A 10922-nucleotide genomic window follows, 5' to 3' on the forward strand; every position below is an offset into this window, starting at 1 on the left:
CATATTTTAACAAATTTTGGTGCCCCAATTCGTAATATTTTAACACATTTTCATGCCCCAAATATTCCATAAATAATATACAAACAAAGATAGAATGAATGCCACAATAAATGCCAGTAGACACTTAATTCCTAGAAGTAAAGTAGTAAAAAAATTGTTTAATGTCTCTATCATAACTCTTCTTCTTAAGACTAGCTTGGTGTCTTCTAGTAGTGTCGACTACTTGCCAGCGTGAGGGATTCACTAGTCTTTCAATGCAACTGACATGTGTCCATCTATGTTCCGCAGCTTGAATTGGTGTTTTTACATTTTCACAACCCTGTTAGAAATATGCACTCACAGTGTATTTATTTAATAAGCAACATACCAACATCTTGGTATGAGACTCATCTTTGTCAGTATACTATATAGCAGCATTAAATATAACAGCATTAAATATAGCAGCAGTAAAATCCCCATTCACTCTTCTTGCCTCTGACTCTCTTCCTCTCTCCTTCTATACACTTTCTGGGCTTCTCTCAACAACTCATCCGGTTTTCTATCTTCACTGGCTTCTAACCATATAGCGACATAAAAACCTTCCTCTGGACAAAAGGGTTTTTTATCGCTAACATACCAATTTAAAAGTTCACAGACCCAATTCTTAAAAGTACCATATATGGGCCAGTAGGTATTATTTCCTATTCTTCTACCTCCCCACACTTCAATACAATACTCAATCATTTTCTCCTTTGATTTTCTATAGGTACTGGAGTAACAACTCCAGTTCTCTAAGAGGTTCCCCAAGGGACTCTCAGGGGGAATTCTCAGCATCTTAGCCTCAAAGTCACCTTTTACTAATCTTCTTCTCAGAGGACTATTTGTAATCTCTCTCTGAGGTTCCTCTTTTTTACTACTTTTAACTTCATTCAGAGGTTCCTCTTTTAACTTCTCTAAAAAGGCTGAAAGAGATTCTCCCCTATCCCGTCCCACTGAGTGCAGCCCTGACGAGTCTAGCGTTCCTGGTATCTCACTTTGCACTCCCTCCACCAACAATTCTCGATAAATTCCCAACTTTCTACAATCTCCAGACACATTTGGATCTCACCCGGGATCTTCCCGTGGCACAAAATCATCCACTGTTCCCCCCGCCACCCGGGGCAGAGTTCGAATTCTTTCTTTCGCTCTTTCCACTATCACTCTTAATACTATTTCTTTTTCTGTTGAATCCAGAATTGTATCTAACAATACCTGTAAATCATTCCAGTCCGGATTTTGAGTTTTTCTAACCATTTTTATAATACAAGTCACCCGCTCTGGATTTTCTCTATATGACCCAGGTGACTGTTTCCAAATTAATATATCATTAGGTAAAAAAGAAACTTTCATCATGACTTTTCCTCCGTCCGCTCCAACTGCTTCCCGCAAAGGGGCCATCAGTCTAGGGGGTGAGAGCGACACGTCTGTCTCCCTTCCCCCTCCCCGTCTCCTTTCTCTACTCCTTCCCCTTTCTTTTCGCCCCTTCCGAGTCCGTTCTGCTAGCGGAGTTCTGTCAAAATCACATTCTCGCCCCCTCGTTTCTTCCTCATCTGAGGACGATTCTAAGGGGGGCATGGTGGGTGATTGCGCCCTCACACGTGAAGGGAGACTATCTCTCGGGGGTGCACTTGAAGTTATGCTGGGGGAGACCAACAAAGACACATCTTCCTCTCGTTCTGAAAACTGTACTTTCCGCTCTTGACATCTTATGCATTTATCATCCAGTTCTTTCAACATACCACATTTTTTTTGCCATTCAATCTTACGCTTTAAATAATAAAACAAGTCTAGAAACGGTATTTCATCCCACATCTCGTTTTCCCGTAAATATTGCATCAAGGGGGTTATAAATTCCGGAGTCAATGAACCATTCCTAGGCCACTGCATTCCTTCTGTCTCATATTGAGGTCATACATTATTACAATAATCAATCAATTGTTTCTTGCTTAACTCTTGTCTGAAATTTCCTTCCTTCCAATGCTTTAACAAACAACCAAGCGGAGAATCGCTAGGGATATCATTTTCTGCACAAGATAGTGCCTTAAAGGTTTTAAACGGCATCATACTGACACACACACACACACACACCCCACAGTCTAACTTCAAAATTAAATTCACAATAACACAACGATATAAACCAATTACTTATTCCAAAACCAAAACCAACTCGCCAATTCTCCCTCTGAGTGGCGAGTGCTGGTACAGGGCGGCTTTCGCTACCTCTTACGACCAGCGCCTAGGCTTTCCACGTTACCTTTGCCCAACCCAGCGGGTAACTCCCCGTCCTGTCTTACAGGCAGGCTCCCAACCAACAAACCTAAAAGAATAAAGCACCTCCGGGCTTACCTGGATGGTTGTCCGTCGGGCGCGGGGTCGGGTACGGGTCGATGTCTCCCCAGGAATCACCTGGTTGCCGGCATGGAGTGGATCAGCTTGTGAGCCGCCCCAGCTACCCCCGGAGTCCCACCTGGGTCGCCAGAAAACTGTTGCCCGTAACAAAAACACAAACCAACAGAGTGCCGGTTTATGCGGTGCTTTATTTAGGGCCCGGGAACCTGTGGACTAGCGTCCCAAGTCAGGTTCCGATTCCCTCATTTTTCGTACAGCTTTTATACTCTCACACAAACATGTTTACATGCAGTTCCCACAGCAAAACAGTTACACTCAGTAACACACACTAACTCATATTTCATACTGATAACAATTAGTAATCATCCACTCTAATCATAAATCTGCTTGTCTTACCTTAACAATTAGTAATCATCCACTCTTAATCATCATTCTGCTTAAGTTGTCTTACCCCTAGAAACTGTTTAACAGACCCTTACCACATCCTAGGTAACATTACTACATCCTAGGTAACAAATCATTATATACATGCTTGACTAAGTGCTTTCATTATTGTTTCCATTTCTATAGCACATTCCATGTTCACGAACAAAGTTACTAACTTACTACTTCGGAGTGTTGCTAACTGGGCCTACTCTCCTACTAAGCCTTAGCCATTCTACTACCAATTGCTAAACTTTAGTTATTTTGCAACAATTACAGAGAGTGAACAATTCCTGTGTCTAGAGGAACACCTACTAAGCAAGTCAAAAAAGGATTGTTAGGTGTTGCAGAGCTAGGACACATGGTATCCTGACCCCTTACATTGGTTAATTTAACCCATATGTTCTCTTTCGGTTGAGCCACCAGCCATCCTTGAGTTACTGTCACTCGCGTCAGCAGTCCCAGCAGCTTTGCAAATATCACTCAGTCTCTCATGCTGCTTCGCTCTCTGGTGTGTTGTTGTTGCTGTTGTCTGTGTCAGCATTGTTGTCGTTGTTGACTGAGGTATCAAGTGGCTGGACAAAAGGAGCAGGGATCCAACTCAGTCCCTGACCTGTGGAGACACAAGCATATCCTTTCCCCCACATTATTAATTCCACTGGAGAACTCCATTGTCCTGTTTCAGAGTCCTTGTATCTCACATAAGATGTAGTTCGCCATGGGGGGCTACGAAAATGTCAAGAAACAGAAGTGTCATTATCAATGTGATTCAAAAAATTTAAAACATACATTGCTTTCCATAACTGTTCTTGTGGAGTGATACCCGGGGAAGTCCCCTGTTTTTGTTTATGTAACATGTCTTTCAAGGTGCGGTGAGCAAGTTCAACAGTTACTTGAGCAGTAGGAGAATGTCGAATGCCAGTAACATGGCGAATTCCCCAATCTTGTCAAGAAATCTGAGTACGTTGAGCCATATAGGCAGGGCCATTATCTGTTTTAATTTCGACTGGCACACCGATTACTGCAAAACAAGCTAACCAATGACAGCAAACATCATGGCTTTTCTCTCTGGTATGAGCAGTGGCAAAAAGCATAGGTGAACAGGTATCAACAGACACATGAATATATCTTAGTTTGCCAAAGGAGGGATAATAAGTAATATCAGTTTGCCAGATGTCACAGGGCTGTAAACCCTGAGGGTTCATGCCATGTGGCAAAGGCAAAAGACTTACATCCTGGCAATCAGGGTAACTGTGAATAATGTTTTGAGCCTGTTCTTGCATAAAACCATAGGACCTTTGCAAAGCTTTTGCATTTTGATGGAAAAAACCATGTGAAAGTCTGGCCTGTTGATAAGCATTAGGGATTTTTGTCACTGCAGCAAGGGAGTCTGCTACTTGATTTCTCTGTACAATTGGGCCTGGCAATATTGAATGTGACCGAATATGTAAAACAAAATATTCATGGTGAGAGAGTTCTAATAAAAATAATAGCTGCCTAAGAAATGAAAACAATTGCTGATTAGAAACCCTTTTGAGAAATGCTCTCTCTAAGCGTTGAATAATACCCGTGACATAAAGTGAGTCAGCAACAACATTCAAAGAACACTGTGAAAAAAGAGTAAAGGCACGAACAGCAGCTGCCAGTTCCACTATCTGTCCAGAGCCTGTAACAAAAGTAACATCTGAGTTCCATTTATCACTGTCTGTTTTCCATTCTACCACAGCTTTTCCCGTTTCCCCTGACTCATCTATAAAAAAAGTTAAGGTATTTGGGGTAGGGGTTAGAGAAAGGTAGGTCTTTAACTGCAAAGGCAAGGCTGAGAGCAAATGTAACAGCTTGTGATGAGTAAGAGAAAATTTTATCCCTCCAGTAAATTCTGCTAATGCAATCTGCAATGGCATGTGCTGTTGAAGCCAAAAAGCAAAATCTTGTTTTGCAAGTGGTATATAAATTACTGCAGGATCACATGCCATTAATTTTTGCAAACGATGTCTGTCTCACTATATAAGCATAGTCAACATTTCAATACCTGTGCTTACTGTTTTAGGAAAGGCAGGAGGCAGAAAAACCTACTCCAGAACCTGTAAGGGGTCTGCATAGATACATCCCACTGGCATAAGAGGGAATAAGGTTGAAAGGTATTATAAATTAAAATTAAAAATCTAATAATTCCAACACTATGCGACTGCTCTATAGATCCTGAGTAGCCTGAAGCACAAAAGACAAAGCCTGTTTTGCTTCATTAGTTAATGAATGAGGTGAAGGCAAGTCAGGATCGCCCTTTAACAATTCAAACAATGGGGCCAATTGTGTAGATATGGCTAATTACAGTCTCACTCAACTGATGGTGCCTTACAGTTTCTGCAGGTCATTAAGTGTTTGTATGTTTAGGTCTAGATGAAGTGACTGTGGAAAACAGTTGTTTAGGTTACCTTCCACCCCAGATACTTCCACGGAGAATGTTTTTGAACTTGTCCTAAGCGACACACAGTCCTGCTTGCTCAAATGCTCTCTGTAGAACAGCAAGTACTCGTTGTAACAGCTCATCTGTCGGCGATGTGATAAGAATGTTGTCCATGTAATGATACAGTAAAACCTGTGGGAAAGAAACTCAAACTGGTATAAGAACTTTTGCAACAATCCTTTGACACATTACAGGACTGTTCATCATTCTCTGGGGTAAAACAGTCCAATGATAATGTTCTGCAGGTTCCTGATTATTAACTACCGGCACTGTGAAGGAGAAACGCGATGCATCCTCTGGATGCAATGGAATGGTAAAAAACCAGTTTTAATAGAAATAACTATCAGTGGCCAGGAGTCGGGTAACATAGCAGGCGAAGGAATATCACGCTAAAGGGCTCCCATCCATTCTAGCACAGAGGTAATTGCTCACAAATCATGAAACGGTCTCCATTTACCATTCTTCTTAGGAATAACAAACACAGGTTTATTCCACGGACCTGCCTGTAACTGTTCATGCACTACTTTTTGGAGTTTTTGCAGCCGCTCCTGTTTCAGGGACCACTGTTCTACCCACAGTGGCACATTTGTTTTCCAGGTGAGTTTTAGATAGGGCTGCATCACAGTGGCCCCAAGGATAAATTTGTCTGGATAGAAACACACCATTGACTCCATAAATCTCTCCCCCACAATATACAAGGAGCGCTCATCACATAGAGTGTAATTTGACCCTTTTGTCCTCCTGGTTCTGTAACTTCAAGGGGCTGTGCACTTTCTTTAGGGAGCTGGGTCCCACCGATACCCAGGACCTTCAGCAATAGGAGTCTTTAAAGGCCAATTTGTGGGCCAATCAGTGTTCAATATGATAGTAAGCAGTGTCCACCAAACCTGTAAATGGCCACCCTTTAATGTAACAAATCAGCATCAGCTGACTGCGAGACTTGGCGAGTCTGCGCTGCGGCGGGGCCTCCACGGCTGCCACCATGGTCATCAACTCCCACTTCCTGGTACCAGGCAGTGCTGCTGCCAGGAAGTGGCCCAGCTGCTGCGCACCCACCTGCAGCCGGGCGTGAGCTCTGGTTGTTCCAGAGGCTGCAGCGGTGCCAGTGACAGTGGCGGAGGAGGAGAGTGGGGGCCCCGGGAGCAGCGACTTTCGCAGGGTGCTGCCATGGCGGGAGACGCGTTTGCTCCCAGCAGCACCAGGAACAGCATGTTCCTCAGTGCTGACAGCACTAGCACCACGACCAGGTTGCCACCCCCGACCCACTGGGCTCACACAGCCCCGGTGGCGAAGTGCGCCCATGCAGCGCCCCGGTGGCTGCCACTGCAGCTGGCAGCAGCGAGGAGGAGGTGGTGGTGGAAGTGGTTGCACAGGGCGGCGGCGGAGCAGGGCTGAGCGCTGTGCTCACGGGCAGACAAGAGGGCGAGATGGCGGCAGGAGTGAAACCGGTCCTTCTTCCTCCTGTCCTTCTCCCTTCTCCTGTCCTTCTTCCTTCCTACACTGCTCAAGGGTCCCACAATATTGTGAAGAATCACTGCTTTTCTCGCTTCCCACCTTGGGGTACGTGGTTTTTGCCCAAGACACGGAATTCGCGGGCAAGGGTTCTTAGTGGCGGATTTGGGGTGAGGGTTTTAGTGGTGGATTTGTGGGCGCAGTAGAAGCGGTGACATGGAGCAAGGGGTTTAGCAGGGCTGTTCCTGAGGTGTGCATTGCACTTTGTAGTGAGTTATTGTTAGCAGGAGGCGGATATAAATCCTGCTTCTTTTCAGATTGACCCAGAGTGGGTCGAGAGGATCATCGGGGTTTGAGGCTTGGGTTGTAAGCAGGGGTTGTTTCTCTTTAGGATCATTCTTGGCGAGAGGTACACTTGCCAAAGAAGGTAAATCAGTTACATTTGCAGCTTGCAGGTGGCTTAATGCTGAAAACACCTGTTGCCACGCTGAAAGTAAGCTTAAAACTTTTTCATTTGGCGTTCACCCCAGTTCTTCCCCAATTCACTTCAATACGGAAACATTCAAGGTTTCCTCTCGGGGAAAGCCAGAGTAACTGTCTGTAATGGTTTGAACCAGGTTTTCCCCCAGAGGTTAAAAAAAAGTGGTAGCCCCCAAGGGGTGGTGGCACTTGAGCTTTGAACCAATCTGCGCTCTTGTGAAATATAAACATACCACAACCAGACCGGAAGAGAAGCGTTGTAGTTTTGAGGTTGATAGAAGAGGTAGCCATGTTGTAAGACCACGAGGAAGAGGGCTCGGAGCCCCTTGGGGTCTCTGGGGCCCCCCCAGCCCCAGTTGGGGGCTACAGAAACTTGGAACAGTGTTAAGCTGGACTATGTGTTTGTAGCTGTGAGCTGGGGGATGTTTTTCCACTGTGAGTGAGCAGACACAGAGCAGAAGTGGCAGCAGCGTCCAGAGGTTATGGCTAAGAGCCAAGAGATAACTGAAGGAACAGTAAACAGCATGCAACCAAGGAAGACTCAGAGTTGCTCGAGCCGAGATAGAGAGTCGGTAGCAGAGAGACAGAGTTTTTGGAGTAAGAACTGAACCAGACTCCCCAAAAACCCTTGGAGACCCTTCCTAGAGAAAGGAGGAGTAGATGGACTCCTATTTGAGAGGAGTCTTGGAGTACAGCAGTACCGGAGAGAGAGGAGCTAAGAAGCTCAAAGACGTCCCGGAGCTGGACCGGGATGGTCAGATGGAATGCAGAGGGGGGTGATCTTGCTCCCACCCCTGCCGCTGCTGCCACGTTGGCAGTTGAGACAGAGCACAGGAGCTCTGGTGGAACTCTTGAGGCAAGGACTTTCAACTGGAAGCTGCCCAAGATGTTCTGACTCAGGGGTGAATCCCCTGAGGAAGGGACTTTCACGAAGATGCCCCTGCATTTCATGATATACCTGGGGTGAAGCGAGTCTTGTCCCTGCTGGCAGTCCACAGGTGAGGCCTTCGCTTGGAGTCGAAGGAGAGCCGAGGGGCTTGGAGACTCCCTTGTGTGTATTGAAAAGAGATCCAGCTACAACAATCCAGTTGCAACTGCTGCATGGAAGACAGAAGAGGAGCTGCTGCCCTAAATGTGGAAGGGATCTGTCCTTCTTCCCTCCTGGACTTTTATTTGGAGGGGAGAAGAGATCTGATCCATTGTAAATACTTATGTCATGGTAGAGGTAGTTGAGCTCGTGTGTAATGTATTATGATATTTATTTGTACAGTCATTGTAATATATTCCCTTTCCCCCACTTTTGAGTCTGGTGTGTTTTGTCTGGAAAGAATCATCCCATATCAAATTGAGATGTGGGAGGGGGGCTAGGACTAGAGAATTAGATTTTGGGGAATCTCAAACCATGACACTGTCTGTTACCCAAACTAACAGTGTTGCTAACAATAACTGGCATACATTACTGCCGTATATCTTTAGTATCTTTGTGAGTATCTCCATCCGATTTTTTTGTTCTCATGTTAGTGATTGTCCCATGGTTCCCAGCTGCTCACCTGTTGTCCTGCAGAGGTGATGGATACAGGTAGTCAAATCCTGACCCAGGTCTCTTTCCTTGGTTGAGTTGGGCTATGTCACTGGAGTTCCAGCTATATTTTCTGGATTAACTTTGCAAACCCCATGTTCAGGACGCCATTCGTGACATACTCGGACACGGACCCCACGTGGTACAATGGAATCATTTATTACCGTTTTTTCACAGTTTATATACCCCATTACATCAGCAGTAAATTTCTCTTAGTAACTTTTCTCTATATCTACTTTTTAGTTAAGTGTTCTCTGTTGATATGGTTTGAAGCTGGTTCCCTGCCACGTCTCCAAACCTTACCACAAGAAGTTACCCCCCTCCCCAAAATCTCAGGGAGAACAGGGAGAAAAACAACCAAGAAAACCGAAACGAGAGAGAGACAGCTAAAGCAAAATATATAAATATATTTACACTTATGTTACAGTTATATACAATTTCACAAGGGAAAGGGAAGGTGGAAGGGAGAAGGAACAAAACCAAAATAAAATATATATATATATCCTGATTAGTAGCCCAATATCTATCCACTAAAAGAGTTAGCAAAGAAATATCTCACTACTCTCCTTGGGACAACCGAGAGTCGCTCCGGAACGATCGCCGGCAACCTCCACCTCCCAAGGTCGACAAGGCCTTACCAGGCCTCACTCCCCAACACGGCAGACTCAACAGCAGGGAACCTGCACCTCCAAGCCACCGGAAGGAAAAAAAAGCAAAGGTCTTCCCTCCTTTCTTCTTATAGTCTGGGTAAATCTGGGCCCTTCCTCGGCTACAAACAGGTCACCAAGGAAGGCCTAGACCAAACTACCACATCTGTCTATGAAAATATAACACTACAGCAGTTTCCCACACATAAGGATACATCTCACCACTTCTGCATTTATCTTGCCAAGTTCCCCTTAGTTTCTCCCAAGGTCATATAATCTCAGTTCCCTACAGTCAGTGTCACCACAAGCAATGGAAAAATCAGAGGGTTTTCAAAGACACACAGGTACAACATTCCTTACAGGGCACTATTAAAACTTGAGTAATAAGCTCCAGGAAGATGACAAGTTCAAAGGTATAAAGATGGCAGTTTTAGACACAGTCATTATTCAAATAGCTTTCTGCCACTGAAAGAAGTTTATTAGAACTTTCAGTGTGATCATAACAATATGAAAATTGGACTGTTCAAATGAGGATATATGGTGATGATGCATGGTAGGAGTCACCAACTAGAAACTGGAAGTAGGGAAGAAAAAATTATACAATTACTGTGGTCAGGAATTCTGAAGGCCTTGGTTTAATAGACTGAGCAAGATGTACTACATTAAAGAAACCCTCTTGAATAGAGTTGCTAATAGTAACAATGCACCTCTCTTAAGTACTGAACTATGCAATATAGGACATCAAAAACAAGTTACTATAGAAAAAGAGTCACAAAAAGACATGAAAAATAGATGAGTCTTATAGTCTTGCTGACCATATTTTGTTAATACATTCTGCGAACATTCAAATTTATGAAAACTACCAGATTAATGTTTCTAAATGGTCACTGTTTCACCTGTTATGCTGTTCAGAGTTGTTTAAAAACAGTAAGTGATGATACATTTGAGAAAAACTGACAAAGTTAACCAGAACCACAATGACAGATCACTGGGTTCTGTTTATTTATTTAAAAAAAAAAAAAAAGTGTTTTAATCTTCTATATGGAAAAAAAGCAGATCTCTTCTACAAAGCAAGTCCACTTTCACATTACTAAGAGTGAAGATCTGTTGTGTGAGAAAGCATGTTTAACATCCTTCAGATTTTAATGGAGATTAAACCCATGCAGTTGCACCCATCCAGGGACTATCAGATCATCTCCTGCCACTAGTCAGATACCTTAACAAAATTATTGTCATAAAGTGCCAAGTAATCTTCCCTTTAGAACAGCCTCAAAATCGCCTCTGATTCTTCCTCCCTGTGTTAGCATGTGACCTCACACGCAAGACAACCCTGACTACCAGTGTCATACTCTACATGAGCAGGACTCACTGAACAAAAGCTGCCATGAGGCTACATGCTGAACTGGACAGGTACTTAACTGCAGACAAAATTAAGACACCCCATAGCCAGGTAACTGTAACAACAAATTAAAATGAACTGCAAAAATCCAGGGGGAGTTGCAAAACA

The sequence above is a fragment of the Corapipo altera genome, unplaced genomic scaffold (assembly GCF_003945725.1).
Source record: "Corapipo altera isolate COAL_440 unplaced genomic scaffold, ASM394572v1 105, whole genome shotgun sequence".
NCBI lineage: Eukaryota > Metazoa > Chordata > Aves > Passeriformes > Pipridae > Corapipo > Corapipo altera.